Here is an 18,024-nt window from a genome sequence, read left to right as displayed (position 1 = left end):
CCTAATGGGCTGAGGATATAGCTCAGTTGGTAGAGTGCATGCCTCCCATACACAAGGTTCTGGGTTCAACCCCCAGCACCACAGAAAAACAAAAACAAAAACAAAAAACCTTCTAATTATTTAGAATTTGAATTACTGTAAATGTTACCAGAAACAAATAAACTTTCAATCAGGAGTAACCAGGGGCCCCACCACTAATTCCTGCTTTCATTCCTTGTGAAACTCACTGGTAAGAATGAGTGGTAGGTCATTCAGGAAGATGGATAGTTCTCTACAAAGCTGTATAAATTTTTGCAAAGGTGATTTGTCTATTGTGATTCTGGTACTGATCCAGGGATAATGTGACCTACTCATTTTCTCTTAGAAGATAATATTTTCTCTCTTTTATAGAAGTTCTCTTTCTTTAGAAAATTTGGCTTGATATACAGATTAAGCAGGAGATCACACTACAGAGGAAAAGATACATTCCTCCCTAATCCAAATCATTAAAAAATTGCATTAGATATTTTAAGAACAGTTAACCACTAAGGATTGCTTTGGCTATTATGGGCTTTTTCATTTTTCCAAATGAATGTCACGACTGCTTTTTCTATTGCTGTAAAGAATGTCAATGGAATATTAAGAGGAATTGGATTAAATCTATATAGTGCTTTGGTAGTGTGTCCATTTTGACATTATCAATTCTGCCTATTCAAGAACATGGAAGATTTTTCCACCTTCTAAGGTCTTCTTCAATTTCTTTCTTTAGTATTCTGTAGTTTTTATTGTACGGTTCCTTCACCTCTTTTGTTTGATTGATTCTCAAGGTTTTGTTTGTTTATCTGTTTTGAGTCTATTGTGAATGGGATAGTTTTTCTAATTTTCTTTCAGTCAATTCATTGTTGGTGTATAGGAAATGTAATTTATTTGTGGGTGTTAATTTTATATCCTGCTATTTTTCTTAATTCACTTGAGTTTCTGATAGAGTTTTCTGATGGAGTTTTGGGGTATTCTAAATATGGGATAATGTCATTGGCAAATAGGAATACTTTGAACTCTTCTTTTCCTAGTCAGATCTCTTTAATTTCTTTTTTTTTTTTTTTGCCTAAATGCTCTGGCTTGAATTTTAATGATTATGTTGGATAGAAATAGTGCAAGAGGGAAATCCCTGTATTGTTCCAGTTTTTAGAGAAAATGCTTTAAACTTATTTTCTATTTAGAATGATGATGGCCTTGATTTTAGGTATATAGTTTTTACAATTTTGAGGTATGTTCCTATTATTCCTAATTTTCCTAGTGTGTTAAACATAAATGGATGCTGTATTTTGTCAAATGCTTTTGTGCATCTATTGAGATAATCATGTGACTCTTGTCCTTAAGTCTATTGATATGGTGAATTACATTTATTGATTTCCATATGTTGAACCAACCTTGCTTCCTGGAACAAACCCCATTCGATCATAGTGCAGTATCTTTTCAATGTTTTTTTATGTGATTTCCCAGTACTTTATTAAGAATTTTTGCATCCATGATCCTCAGAGATATTGGTCTGAAGTTTTATTACCTTGATGTGTCTTTGTTTGATCTTGGTATCACAATGATACTAGCTTCATAGAATGAATTTGGAAGGGTGCCAAAGCAATCCTTAGTGAGAAAAATGAAGCAGAAGTCATCACAATGCCAGACCTTAAATTATACTACAGAGCTATAATAACAAAAACAGCATGGTAATAGAATCAAAAAAGACATGAAGACCAATGGAAAATAATAGAAGAAGAAAGACATACCCACATAAATGCAGTTATCGCAGACTAGACAAATGTGCCATAAACATACATTGGAGAAAAGATAGCTTCTTCAACCAATGGTGGTAAATAGTCACTTCATAGAAGAAGAAATATGAAAGGTCAAAAAATATATGAAAAAAGTTCAACATCTCTAGTAATTAGAGAAATGAAAATTAAAACTACACTAAGATTTTATCTCACTCCAGTCAGAATGGCAACAATCAAGAATACAAGTAGCAATAAATGCTGGCAAGGATGTGGGAAAAAGGGTACACTCATACATTGCTGGTGGGACTACAAATGGGTACAACAATTCGAATTCTTCAAAAAACTAGGAATGGAATCACCGTTTGACCTGGTTATATCACTCCTCATTATATATATATAAAGGAGTTAAAATCAGCATACTACAATGACACAGCACATAAATGTATATAGCAGCTCAATTCACAATAGCTAAGCTACAGAACCAAACTGATTGCTTTAAACAATAAAGAAAATATTGTATATACACACAATGGAATATTACTGAGCCATGAAAAAGAATGGCTTATGACATTTGCTGGTAAATAGATGGATCTAGAGACTATCATACTAAGTAAAATAAGCCAATCCCTTCAAACACCAAAGGTTGAATGTTTTCTCTGATATGTTAATGCTAACACACAAAGAGATGTGTGGGAGAATAGATGTTCAGTGGATTAGACAAAGGGGAATAAAGGAATGGATGAGGCATGGGATTAGGAATGACAATGGAATTAATCTGACACAACCATCCTATGTACATGTATAAATAAACTACAGTGAATATCCACATCATGTGCAGCCACAAGACTGGGATCCAAATTAGGATATGATATACTCCATATTTGCATAAATTTGTCAAAATGTATTCTATTGTTGCTTATCTAAGAAGAGCAAAAAAAAATAATAAAATACTTAACCAATTGTTTCTTATCTAAAGTTTTGGGAATTTTGTTAACATTTCATTTTTTAAGTGAATCTGAAATTTTTAAAAAATTAGCACTTGAAGATTTAAAATTAAATTGGACTTCATAAAATTCTTTTAGAGAGTTACTCTTGACCTTGGTGATAAAATTAACTTTGGCATTAGTACCAGACCAGATAACGTAAAATTGAATGAATAAATAAGAGGCTTTCCCCTCTTGTCATTGGCAAATAGGAATACTTTGAACCTGTAGGTCATACTCTCTTATATGTATTTTTGTAAGAAAATGTATTTATAAACCTTGGCCAAAGCCAATGGCAATAAAAGTTGTTGTATAATCATGAATGACTTTCCAAGTAGTGGCTAAGATGTCAGATCACCTATGTTGGTATTGCTGGACTAATAGCTTTCTAGAATTGTAATATAAAGGACTGGAGTTTTTAACTGGGCTATGATTAGGAGTTTGTTTTAAAAGAGTTTTATCTGCTCTAAATAATTGTGTTGCTTTTTTGTTTAATGTAGTATAGGAGACTCTTCATATTCTCATGGAACATATTTGAAAACATATTTGTAAATATGTAAGTTTGTGAAACTATTAGACATAATGCAGTAAGATATAGTTACAAAATTTCAATAGCCTCTAGAAAGTTTGATTGAATACACTACAAGTTAGGCAGTTGCAAAACCACAGCTAATTCCAGCTATTACCAGCCCTTCTCAGACTTATAATTTACCTTATATAACATAACAGCCCTGCCACTCTGGATGTTAAATTAATGCCTCAGACATGTAGAATTTGTTTTACATGTCTAATCTCTTATTATACATTGGAAACACTTGAAATCACTTAAATCCTCAGGTGTCAAAGATCTACTATTGTATCAATAAGTATTTAACAGAAACTAACTCCATAACAAATGGAATTAAATTCTGCTCAAGGTCTATATAGGTACAATTAATAAGTAAACTGTATTTAATGTCTTTTTAAACTGTAAATATTTGGGTGGGTGAAATCGTCCTTTGTTTTAGTATCCTCATGTCTTAAACTAATCATGATTTCAGAATATACCATTTGAACCACTTGGTGTCAGGATCTGTAAAATTAAACTAAGGATTTTACGTATTGAGTTTGTAAGAGACATTACAGGTATAGGAGAACAATGTATTCATTAAGCATATATCTTAAAAAGAAAAACATTAAAAATTTTCTTAAAAATAATCTTACCATATAATTCATCAATCATGCCCCTTTGTATTAACCTATGTGAGACAAACATTTATGTCCACAAAAAAATGGCCCATAGATGTTTACAGCAGAATTATTAATAATTGTCAAAATTGGAAGAAACCAAAATGTCATTCAATAAGTGCATGGATACAGAAACTTTGATATAAACAACTCAGGAGATATTCAGTGATTAAAAATAAATGAGGTATTAAGATATGAAAATATATTGAAGACTCTTATATGTTTATTGCTATGTGAAAAAAAGACTATCTGAAAAAGTTACATACTATGGATTCATACTATATGATATTATGGAAAATGTAAAATTATGGAGGCCATAAAAGATAAATAATTGTCTAGTATTCTGGGTGGGGAGGGATGAATTGGTGGAGCATAAACAATTTTATAATAGTGGAACTATTGCAATGGCACTATAATGATGGATACATGTCATTATGTAAGTGTCAATACTAATAGACATCAATTTGCTAATATCAATAATACCAACATCGCCAATAAATGTATACATATATTTCATAATAGAGGAAAACATGGAGTGGTAAAGGAGTTAATAGGAATTATTTGTACTTTCTGCTTAATTTTTATATGAATCCAATACTGCTTTAAAAATCCAATTTTTTTAAATTTTTCTTTTTTTAATTTTAATTATTTATACATGACTGTAGAATGCATTTTGATACATCATATATAATGGAGTATAATTTTTTCTGCTTGTGTGTGATGTAGAATCATAAGGGTTGTATAGTTATATATGTACATAGGGTAATAATATCTGATTCATTCTACTATCCTTTCTACCCCCATACCCTATCCCCTTCCTTCAGTCCCCTCTACCTAAAGTAACTACTTTCTTCCATAACCTCCCCACTATTGTGAATTAGCATCCGCGTATCAGAGAAAACATTCGGCCTTTGGATTTTTGGAATTGGCTTATTTCACTTTTCATGATATTCTCCAGCTCCATCCATTGACTGACAAATGCCATATAATTTTATTCTTCTTTAAGGTTGAGTGATATTCCACTGTATATACTACCACATTTTTTAATTTATTCATCTGTTGAAAGGCACTTAGTTTGGTTCCATAGTTTGGCTATTATGAATTGAACTGTTATAAACATTGATGTGACTGCATCATTGTAATATGTTGATTTTAAGTCCTTTGGGTATGAACAAAGAAGTGGCATAGCTTTGTCAAATGGTGGTTTCATTCTAAGTTTTCTGAGGAATCTCTATACTGCTTCCCAAAATGGTTGTACCAATTTGCATTCCCAAACAACAATGTATGAGTGTACTTTTTCTCCACATCCTTGCCAACACTTTTTGTTGTTTGTATTCTTGATAATTGCCATTCTGACTGGAATGAGATAAAATCTTAGAGTACGTTTGATTTGCATTTTTCTAAATGCTAAAGATGTTGAACATTTTTTCATATATTTGTTGATCAATTAGATTTCTTCTTCTGTGAAGCGTCTGTTGTTTTACATACACATTTTAGTCAGCTTTTTCACCACTGACTAAAAGATCTCACCAGAATAATTTTAGAAGAGCAAAGGTTTATTTGAGGGTTCACAGGTCATAGTCCATAGAAGGCTGGCTCCATTCTTTGGGGCTCCAGGTGAGGCAGAACATCATGGTGGAAAAGTGTGGCAGAGGGAAGCAGGTCATATCATCAGGAAGTGGAGAGAGAGACTCTGCTTGCCATCTACAAATATATATTCCAAAGCCACGCCCTCAATGCCCTACTTCCTCTAGCCACACTCCACCTGCTTTCAGTTACTACTCAGTTAATCTCATTAGGTGATTAATTCACTGATTGGGTTCAGGCTCTTGTAACCCAATCATTTCTTCTCTGAACCTTCTTGCATTGTTTCACACCTGAAATTTTGGAGGACACCTCACATCTAAACCGTAATAATAAACAATGGAGCAAGATGGGTAGAACAACTGAGGAATCTAGTGTGGTTATGGTGTAGGAATCCCAGCACAGGGAGTGGTGCAAAACTACACTTAGTAATAGGGGCCATACCTGGTGTACATATGTGCAAATTTAACTCTGTTTTGTCAAAGAGTCAAGGGAAGCCACTGAACAATATGTATGTGATGACAGAATTATACAGGCAAAATCTCAAGAGTATGGGAACAGATTGATGGCAATTGGGGTGGGGCAGGCAAATAGCTAGTGACCTTAGCAAGAAAAGGTTAAAACTAAGGCAAGGTAAAATAGGTAAACTAGGGACTTTTATAGAAATTCTAGGAAACCTAAGCCCTGTAAATGAGATGAGTGCTATACTTCATTTCATCTCTGCAAATGAAATGAGTGCTATATATTTCTTAAGGACCAAGTAGAAACTTTATTAATTGCTTTAAGAAAAAGGAGGAAAAATAAAATCTCCAAAACAAGAAAAAACTATAGCAAATTGAATTCTGCCTAGAAGGAAAGGACCTGAAAATTCATCCTGAACTCTAGACAGAGACAGCATAGATCTGGGGCCTGTTCTGGAGCATAGAGAAAGGCAATAATACAGATTAAAGCATCAAAAAATATAGCCATTAAAATTATAACAGTGCATCAATGAAGATGCTACAAATTTGCAACAATCGATATTTTTAAAAAGTATATTTTCATCATTTGATGTGACCAGGAGAGGTTACTAAAAATCAAATTATGGTGAACTGTGAAGACTAAGGTCCTTGAATGAGGACTTATGTTTGTGTCCCAAAACTGAGACTTTATGTCATATTGTGTTACAGCAGGGAAGGTACTCTCAATTTTGTTTGTATAAATGGTCAGATTTATGCCATTTTATCCATTAGCAGTGATTCATTTTTTCTTTCCCAGCTGCCTTGAGCTCAGTGTCTATATTAAATAAACTCTCCTTGACATTCTAAATGGAACTATAGAGAGTTTTCCCAGTTTTTGCTTGATTTTCTTGGAAGTCTTTATATAATTTGAAGGAGACTTACAACAATCACAACAGTAAGTATTTTTCAATAAGTAGGAAATACCCAGGGAACTTGATTCCAGAATAAAAGAAGTCTAAAGACCTTCAGTAATGGACAAAGGATGCATCACAATGATCCTCATTGCAAATACGGAACTTTGAAGTTATGTGGAGAACTGTCATCTCAATTAATAAAGAAATGGAGAAATGGAGAGTAGCTCATGGATTTGAAGGAAGATGCAGAACTTGATGGTATAGGTCAAATGTTATAGAGTTAAGATTTACTTAAGTAATTCCTATAACAGCGTGATAAAGGCATAATTTATCCCTGTGTTTTAAAATTAAGGTTTAAAAAGTTCAGAATCTTAAGCAAAGTCAAACTGATTATAAGAGATAATGTTGTGTTAAAAATAATTTTAAAAACTGGGTAGTTCATCAATTGATCAGATAATAGCCACAGTCAATATGTGGGTGTATGTGTGTATAACTTTTTACTTTCAAAACGTCAAAGGACATGCCCACTGTAGCAGCATCAATGGTGACAGCTGCTGAAATTTATTTCTCTGTCAGTGTCACTGAACAGCCACTGCCTGGAAGAGATGGAGTAACCTTTGCTGGAGGTCATTTGGATGGAGCATTTTGGAAATCAGAACTCTCTCCAAACTACTGAAGTGAGGCTTGCAGATAGAAATGAATCTGTTCTGGTAGTTTGGTTTCACTCTTTGAAGTAAGTTGATAACACATTGGCCTGACAGGAAGCCTACATGTTCATAAAGTATAAAGGCATGATTTCTTTTAAATTCAACTGCTTTCAGAGGAAATGGAGTTATTGCATTGAACTAAAATATGCAGTTAAAGTCAGTCTAATGATTCAATTTGTACAGCTTTTGATAATAGATTTTCAGGTCAAATGAAGACAGAGTGAAAGAAGCAGTACACAGGCAAATTGTCTCAATTTAAGTTTAATATGACAGTGAACAGATGGAAATCTGAATTATCATTAAAATGTAGAAAATATGGGGAACAAAATATATGGATGTAATACATTTATATATACATATATAATACAGGCAGCAAGAACTTGTGCCCTCTGTTAGAAGTCTGATTTTTAAGCTACAACTTCTTTGATGTAGAAAAAGTAAAAGTTAACTATTGAATATACATGAAATTCAAGAAAATCACATAAAAGCTGTATGTTAAAAAGAGCAAAACAACTTATTTAATACAATTAACTGGCATTAGCCTAAGTGCTTTACATGATGTATGATATTTAAACCAGAGCAAAGTCTGATTAGATATCACTGGGCATGATGCCACACACCTGTAATCCCAGCAGTTTGGGAGTATGAGGCAGGAGGATCATGAGTTCAAAGCCAGCCTCAGCAAAAGTGAGTCACTAAGCAACTGTCTCTAAATAAAATACAAAAAGTAGGGCTGGGATGTGGCTCAGATGCTGCGTGCCCCTGAGTTCAATTGCTGGTGTTCCCCCAAATTTATTAGATCAAGTTTAACACTTCTTTTTTTTGTTGGAGAAAATGTAAGACGCAGTGAGTAACTGTGAACTACAGACTTTCAAATCCCATTCCTCTGCTATTAGTGGTAGGAATTGGGTAAATCACTGTTTTCTTATTTACAAATAGAGATCCATTGTATAGATCCTCACTATATGTTGGAAATCGGTAGAAAATAATTTAATACCTCTAAGCAACCCATCACGTAGTCACAGTGCACAGTACACAGTATCGCATGATAATGTGACTGGTTGGGAGCTGTGGCTCAGTGATGCTGACATTTTTTTCCACTCAAAAAGTTAAAAATTCAAAAAATGCACTATTTCTACTGAATGTATATCCCTCCCACATCATTTTAGAGATAAAAAAAATAGGTAAAAACATTATAATTCTGGGACTGTCTGTAATCATACTTATCATATTAGTGCGTTAGGAAGTTTAAATGACAATGCATGGGACACTCTATAGAGTTGAAGCCCTGCCCAAGGTAAGTGCTTGAAAAAAATTATATTTTAACTTGTGCAATATCACAGCACTAAAAAGTAACAAAATGGATATACTGATATTTAGAAAAACAATTCAAAATATGTGAAATGTTATATACCAACACAAAATATTGGGATATACACCATCTTGATGGTCATTCAAAATCTGCCCAACCTCATTACAGACAACCCTGTCTTAAAGATAGTTAGACTCAGTGATTTTCTTACTTTAAGATGGCATAAAATCTTTCTATGAATTTTTATTTTTTATGGGATAGCCACATACAATAAAATACATTTTTATGATTCTGGATACTAGCAGTGAGCCATACAATTGTGAGAGTAAACAAGCAACAAATCCAAGTTACTGTGTGCTGTTAGGCTATAATGTTTAAAAGATTAAGTTAAATATTACTTTATTGTATATAAATTTATGTTTATATTTAAATGTTAAATTCATTGCCCATTGATGATATTTTCACCTTATGATGGGGTCACTGAGAAATAACACCATCATAAAATGAGGAGCATCTGTATCAATAGGCTAATATTAAATATTTTTAATCTTACAAATCAAAATCAAGCCCATTATTACCTTCCTCAAAATAGATACATTTTTTGGAAATAGACTATAAGACAGACACATACACACAATATTCTGACGTTTGAAAACCATTCTGATGTCATGTGATTAATTAAATTAATATTCAAGTTAACATCCAAATCTTTCCCTCTCCCTTAAAACTAAACTTGTAAAATTAAGACACCCTTGATAATTCCAAATTTCACTTACTCCAACATTTATTCAAGTCAACCATATCCCCCATTTAAATTAAGCTCCTAAATTTGAAACAAATCCAGTGTCATAACTACAATCATATCCTGCCTGGCTTTTCACACAAATAGGTTTGAGTGTCCCCAAAACTTTCACAGAACTCTCTGAACCATCTTTTGAAATCACACTTTTCCTTCTTCGTTTCCTTTCTGTGTACCTTAGTCATCAATTTTCTTAATTGCCAAAGATGCTGGGACTTGTTCTGGCTTCTACTTGTTTTCTATTTCTAAACAAAGAATTGTATCTTAGCCCAAGGTTTCAACTGCTACCTACATTTTGATGAATTGAAATAGATATTTTAAGTCCCATTAACTACAAACTCCCACCCATAATTCTGAGTGCACATGTGACAATCCTAACTGGAAATTTTGCACATATTTTAGCTCAACTTAATAATTTACCTCTTGTTATCTCTAAAATTTTATCTTTCTCTGTTTTCTATTTCACCATACACCTGGTCATTGATGTTTAAAAAAAAGCAGAATCTCTTTCAACCCCTACATGTCTCTCTCATAGGTAATGAATTTCTAAGTACCATTGATTCTGCTGTAAAACTAGCACATAAATATGGCTTTACTGGTTCATCTAACCTGAAGCTGTCTGTGTTCAGAATCACAAGAAGTGCTTGAATTCTTTTTATATTTTCTAAATCCTCATATTAGTGTTCTCCAGAGAAACAGAACCAATTAGAGATCTATCTATTAATCTATCTACCTACCTATAATCTATTTTTCTGAGAGAGATTTATTATGGACATAGGATTTCATGATAATATAGGCCAAAAAATCTTAATAATAATTAAGATGCTATCATCTGTAATCTGGAAAACAAGAAAATCCAGTGATATGATTCAGTCCAAGTCCAAAGCCTGGGGAAACCAATGGTACAAATCTCATAGAATCTGAAGAATGAAAAACCAGAACATCTGATGTTCAAAAACAGGAAAACAGGGATGTCACAGCTCAAGAAGTAAGGGATTAAATTCATCCTTTCTCTACATTTTTGTTGTATCTGAGACCTCAACAGATTGAATGCTTTCCCACACTAATGATGGCAGATCTTTACTTGGTCTACAGACTCAAATGCTAATCTCTTCCAAATCAGTCTAAAAAACACACATAGAAATTTAATATTTTATCAGCTATCTGTGCATCCCATAACCCAATGAAGTTGACACAAAATTTATTATCACAAGTTCTCATTCTGATCAAATTTCCATGTTGGAGACACAGTTATCTGTGAAGAAACTATACCCATCCCACCTCTATTTGGAGATATATGTAATACCTCCTCATTGATTGCAATATTAAACACAAACACACTATTGTCATAATGAAAACCATGTTTCCTACCATAGCTGAATGTAAGACCCATGTTCAGGTCCTTATTTTGGCATTCATTAGCTATAAAATTAGGTTGTTATTTAGACTCTCAGTTTTTATTATTAATTTGAATTGGTCACCTACCCAATGGTATAAAATATAATAAAGCATATAAAAATAATACCATGAGTAACAAGCACTTTATATATATATTTTTTTTCACATGTATATGTATGTGTGTGTATGTATTAGCATTGGTTATTACACCACATGTTAGTGAATGATACGATTTTCAACACATGAGGACACACATGTGAAAAGATTAGATATATTTTGGGGTTCAAAACTTACCAAGGCCTCTGGGGAGAATCCAAGCCAAATAGGAAATAATTTTTAATAAAACTTAAAATTGAGCAAACTAGGAGGCCTATGAGTCAGTTGATTAAAAGAAACATGCCAATTAGAAGGATGCTTTGGAAGGGAAAAAACAAAATACAAGACACTGCAGAGGTGGATTTGTATGAGTGTTGTTTTTCTTGGAATAGTACACACAGAACCTTCTAGGATAAAGATAAAAGGTTCTACCTCACATGTTTAGACCAGCTCACGTTCAGTCAAAGCTAGCTGCTTATGGGAGTGTAAAGATGGTTTTGGAGAGTTTGGTCTCTGCTGACAGTCTGCCTAAGATTGTATGATGACTCTACCTCTTACTAAATATGTGATCCTGGGACATTATGTTTTACCATAGTGTAAAGCAAAGTAGACTAATCTAGATCACAAGCTCTGAAGCAAAACTTTCTGGGTTCTATCATTGATTTTTTCACCTGAAATCTGTGCAATCTTTGGCAATTGGTTTAACTTCTTTGATTGTGTGAAATGAGCTCAACAGTTCTTGACTCTCATATAATGTTGGGATTAAAGTAAAATATGATGTTAGAAGTGGAATAAAGTCATAGATAAAAGTAACATAAAATACCCTTATTATGATCTCTCTATATGTATTAAAGGGTGTTTATTTATTCTTGGTGTTCTGGTGATCTAGTTCCTCTGACCATTTCTTATTCTCATTTACTCTTGTCTCTTTATAATTTGTGTAATATAATTAAGGATAACTATACTGCCGGTAGAAAATGTAGGCCCAACCCTCCAAAATATCAGCATAGAAACCAACTTCCTTAACAAGACCCTTAAACATGCAAGAAATAAAACTAACAATCAGTAAGTGGGATGCCATCAAATTAAAAGGATTCTGCACAGCAAAGGAAAAGAAAGCATGAAACAAGAGACTACAGAATTGGAGAAGGCTTTTGCCACCTGTTCCTCAGATATGGCATTAATATCCAGAATGTATGAAGAAATCAAAAACTTTAATACCAAAAGACAAATAACCCAATTAGTAAATGGGTTAAATGGGCAAAAGAACTGAACAGACACTTCTCAAGAGAAGAAATACAGGCTGGGCATAGTGGCAAAGACCTGTAATCCCAGCAGCTCACGAGGCTGAGAGGAGGGATGTGAGTTTAAAGCCAGCCTCAACTTAGCAAGGCCCTAAGCAACTCAGCAAGACCTTATCTCTAAATAAAAAAAATATAAAGAAAGAGTTGGGGAAGATGTGGCTTAGTGATTAAGCATGCCTGGATTCAATCACCATTATGAGAGAGGAGAGAGAGAGAGAGAGAGAGAGAGAGAGAGAGAAACCATGGGAAGAGTTACTATAACTGACATTAAAGTTTTGTATAGATATAGTCATCAAGACTATGTGCTACTGGCAGAGAAATAGACACATAGATCCATGGAACTAGTTAAAGAGCCCAGAAACAGCCTCATATAAGTACAGTCAACTGATTCTTGACATCATGCAGAAGCAATCAATGGAAGAAGAAAAAAAACCTGTTCAAAAATGTCACTAGAGCAATTGTATAACCACGAGCCAAAACTAAAAACCTCAACATAAATTCCATATCTTCTATAAAAAGTAACTCTATATGGATCATAAATTTATATATTAAAGCAAAAAATAATAACAAATAGGAAAGAGCTTAGGGATATAGAGTTTAGTGAAGAGTTCTTAGAGACTGAACCAAAAGTATGGGCCATAAATCTTTTCTTTTTTTAATTGATTAAGCTTCACCAAAATTAAAATCTTTTCTCTGTTAAAGACTATTAAAAGGTAAAAAGATAAAGAAAGACCAAGAAAAAAAAATATTTTTCAAACCACATATCTGAAAAAGGATTTGTATATACAGGATATAAAGAGCTCCCAAAACTCAAGAGACATAAAAAGATATTTTACTGAAGTGGGTATAAAAATGACAAATAAGCACATGAAAAGATATCTATCTGGTCCCTAGCCATTATGAAATAAAAATTAAGACTATGGTGTGATAACTCTATCAGAAAAGCTAAAAAATACTCATAATACAATATCTGGCAAAGATGTAGAAAAACTGAATCTTTGGGACATTACTGGTGGAAATGAAAAAAAAGACAACATTTTTTCATCTTAAAACATTCCCTTACCACAGTATCCCACAATCATACTCTTTGGAATTGACTCAAGAGAAATGGAGACTTGTTCCCACATATAAACCAATACATCGGTTTTCATAGCTGTTTAATTTGTTAATGGTATGAGAAGAGTCAGAATGCCCTCGAATTGGTGATGATTAAATAGATATCTACATGTATAGAATGGTACTCTTCTTAGCAATAAAGGAATAAATTATTGATAAATGTCACAACTTGGATGGATTTAGACTGGGTAAAAGAAATAAGTAATAAAGCTCACATATTGTATTCTAAGTTTGACAAGATAATACAGATGGAGAATGAGTTGATGTTTGCTTAGAGTTAAGGATGTCAGGGAAGCCAGTAGGACAGTGTTTGAAGCATGAGGGAGATCTTTTGATAAGAGAATGTCTTAATTGTAGTGTGATTCAGTAAATCCATACTCACGAGGTAATGACAGAATATTCACACACACTGACCAATGTCATTTTCCAGTTGCACTTCTATTATATAATCACATAATCAATTGGGAAAACTGGGTACTAGGGACTGCTCTACTATCTTTGCAACTTCCTGTGAACATATATGATTATTCAAAATAAAAAGCTTAAAATATGGATGAAAAGGTCAAGGTTTTTGTGATTTCAGAGTAGAAAAGGCTTCTTAAAAATGCACAGATAGTACCAAATTTAAAGGGGAAAACTGCAATCAATCTAAATGATTGATTGCTTCCATAGTTCTGTCAACACTATGGAAGTGAAAAGTCAGTTCATAACTGAGATGAAATAGTCATAAATATATTCATACATTTGTAAGAAATAAAAAATAGGCAAACCAAAAGAAAACAAATGAAGTATATTCATGCTCATTAGTAATCAAAGTAACAAAAATTCAGAAAAAATTCTAATGTTTCAGTATTTAATCAGCATTTTATTTCTAGAACTGAGACCAGTTTGATTTTTTTTTCTCTTCTCTCCATGGATACCTTAATTATTTTGCTTCATAAGCATGGATATCTTTATCTTTAAAATTTGCTCTCCCTTGTCTATCTCATTATTAATCATGTTCTCTGGAGTTTAGAAAACATGGTGCCTATTTCATGACATATATAAAGTCAAGTAATTTGTAAGATACTTTTGTAAGATTTTCTTTGAGATAAAATTTTACCTTTTGCGGGGGTTAGGGCTGTGGTTCAGTGGTAGAGAACTTGCCTAGCACATGCAAGGCCCTGGATTCGATCCTTAGCACAACATAAAAATAAAGGTATTGTGTACAACTAAAGAATAAATATTTTTTAAAAAATTTAACCTTTTTACTCTGTTAACTGATGCGCTAATTTTCATTTGGAGGGCTATAAATTACAAATAGTTTGGAAAACTTTACATATTTGTACATGATGATATCATAGGTATCTCAGAATCTCTTACTATCAAACTAAATAAACTTCTTTACATTTTCAGACAAGAAGCATTTAGTTTCCCCTGCAGAATGCCTTGCCTTATTTTCAGAATTCAGCTATGCTGAATTTGCCTGAAATCAGATTCACTCATCTTCCAGTATTTCCATCTGAACTTCAGTGCATTTAGCACTCATTCTACATATATCATTCTTCAAATTTTACCTCAATATATTCGTACTTTTATTTTGCATTGTAGCTTTTGATAATTTCTGAGAGAAGGAGAATGCTGTCTTATTCCACTATTGTAAATTTTTTAGTATCATCTCATTATTTTATTTATAGGAAGAGTTTTCCCTATACCTGTAGATTACTTTTAATAGACTAAGGATTTAGTATAATAAGACTGGGAATTATTAATTCTTTTTTATTGCAGCTAAAAAGTTTCCATGGAACAACACAGATTGCAAGATTACATTTCTTATGTATGTTAAACAACAAAAAGATGTATCCTTTCATTTACAAAATGGTGCTTTATGGAATAACAACAACAACAACCAAAACATGGTTAAATGATTGACTCAATGATGGGACCTTTATTCTCTCTTTTGTAAGATAATCATACAACAAAGAATGAAAAAAATATTGAAATATAATGTTTACATGCATTCTTTGAGAGGGCTAATACATATATAAAAATAGAAATTTCAGCAGTTTCATAGTTTCATGTTATCAAGTTGAATATTTAAACAGAATTTTGTCACCAACAGGAACCATGCTATATTGGAAGACTATGGATTGTAAACAGGCCAATGGGAAATTCAAACTAATATTAACAGATTCTTCAGACTGCTGAACTGAATAGTTCCTAAGAGGTTTAGGGATTATTACATTGCGAATTTGTGTGATAATGCTGCCTCCACTGGTGCTACCTATTAATCCAACATTCTATGTAAAGATCTGAAGAAAAGTTTCCAAGTGAAATGTAAAAATAAACAAATAAAGCCAAGGGGTGCAATACAAAATTGGATTTATCAGAAGCATTAAACAAGGCTTACTTTTTAAGAAAATGTTAATTTGTTCTTTTTAGTTATACATGAAAATATAATGTATTTTGACATACATACATACATGGAGTATAACTTCCGGTTTTTGTGGTCATACACAATGTGGAGTTACACTGGTCATGTAGTCATATGTGAACAGGGAAGTTATGTCTAATTCATTCTACTGACTTTTCCATTACCATTCTTCCACCCTTTCCTCCACTCCCCCCTGTCCAATCTGGTCAAGCTCTATTGCCACCAACCCCCACCCATTGTGAGTCAGTATCTGCATTTCAGAGAGAACATTTGGCCACTGGTTTTTGGGAATTGACTTATTTTACTTAGCATGACAGTCTCCAGTTCCATCCATTAACTGGCAAATGCCATAATTTCATTTCCATTTAGTGCTGAGTAATAGTCCATTGTTTATATATTCCACATTGTCTTTATCTACTCATTTGTTGAAGGGCACTTAGGTTGGTCCCACAGCTTAGCTATTGTGAACTGAGCTGCTGTAAACATTTATGTGGCCACATTACTTTGGTATGCTGATTTTAAGTCCTTTAGGTATATGGTGAGGAGTGGGATAACTGGGTCAAATGGTGGTTCCATGCCTAGTTTTCTGAGAAATCTCCATACTGCTTTCCATAGTGATTCCACCAATTTTCAGTCCCACCAGCAATGTATGAGGGTGCATTTTTCCCACATCCTCACCAACATTTATTGTTATTGTATTATTCATAATTGCCATTCTGATTGGAGTGAGATGAAATTTCAGTGCAGTTTTCTTTTTGTTGTTATTGCTTATTTGTTTACTGTTGTTGTTTTTGGGCACCAGGGGTTGAATCCAGGGGCACTTAAAAACTGAGCCACATCCCCAGCCCTTTTTTGTATTTTCTTTAGAAACAGAGTCTCACTGGGTTGCTTAAGGTCATACTAACTTGCTGAGGCTGTCTTTGAACTCTTGGTCCTCCTGCCTCAGCCTCCTAAGCTAGTGGAACTACAGGCATGTGTTACCATGTTAGTGTAGTTTTAATTTGCATTTTTCTAATTGTCAGAGATATTGAACATTCTTCATATATTTGTTGATTAATTGTATTTCTTCTTCTATGAAGTGTCTGTTCAGATGCTTAGCCCATTTATTGGCTGGGTTATTTGAGTTTTTGGTGTTAAGTTTTTTGAGTTCTTTATATATCCTGGAGATTAATGTTGGGCCTAAGGTGCAGGTGGCAAAGGTTTTCTCCTATTCTGTTGGCTCTCTTTTCATGTTCTTGATTGTTTCCTTTGCTGTGAAGGAGCTTTTTAGTTTGATACCATCCCATTTATTGATTCTTGATTTTACTTCCTGTATTTGGGACTCTTACTGAGGAAATCAGTTCCTAAGCCAACATGATGGAGATTTGTGCCTACATTTTGTTCTAGTAGGTGCATGATTTCTGGTCCAATGCCTGGGTACTTGATCCACTTTCAGTTGAGTGTTGTGCAGGGTGAGATATAGGGGTTCAATTTCAATCTACTACATATTGATTTCCAATTTTCCTAGCATCGTTTGTTGAAGAAGCTGTCATTTCTATGGTATCTCTGTCTAGTATGAGATTACTGTACTCATGTGGGTATGTCTCTGTGTCTTCTATTCTGTACCATTTGTCTTCCTGTCTATTTTTAGTGCCAATACCATGCCGTTTTTGTTAATATAGTTCTGAAAAATAGAAATAGCTTCAAGAATTCACATGTCTTCCTTGCACAGGGACCATATTAATCTTCTCTCTATTGTTCACAATTTTAGTATATGTACTGCTTAAGTGTGAACTAAACAGAGCTTCTTAATGAGTTTATTAATAAACTGTTAACATATCAAAAAGCAAGGAACACAACAACAGATTGCCTATACCTAGATAACTGCACCTTTCTTGCCATTCAAATTTAGGATTTTTATGAAGAATTTGGGTCATCCACATTTTATTTTATCTTTTAAAAAGAGAATGAAATAATTAGAAAAAAGAGTGAGACATA

The 18,024-nt window shown here is 33.3% G+C and overlaps 1 non-coding gene across 1 annotated transcript; it reads right to left on the bottom strand.

Moving 5' to 3' along the window:
- Positions 1-17,713: 17,713 nt before the first annotated feature.
- On the bottom strand, positions 17,714-17,821 carry LOC114089322 (U6 spliceosomal RNA). Its single transcript, XR_003582149.1, has one exon. It is a non-coding gene; the product is annotated as a U6 spliceosomal RNA (small nuclear RNA).
- Between the last annotated feature and the right edge of the window lie 203 nt (positions 17,822-18,024).

Source organism: Marmota flaviventris, chromosome 13 (genome assembly GCF_047511675.1).
Source record: "Marmota flaviventris isolate mMarFla1 chromosome 13, mMarFla1.hap1, whole genome shotgun sequence".
In the NCBI taxonomy this organism is placed as follows: domain Eukaryota; kingdom Metazoa; phylum Chordata; class Mammalia; order Rodentia; family Sciuridae; genus Marmota; species Marmota flaviventris.
This window is presented reverse-complemented; position numbering and strand designations above follow the sequence as displayed.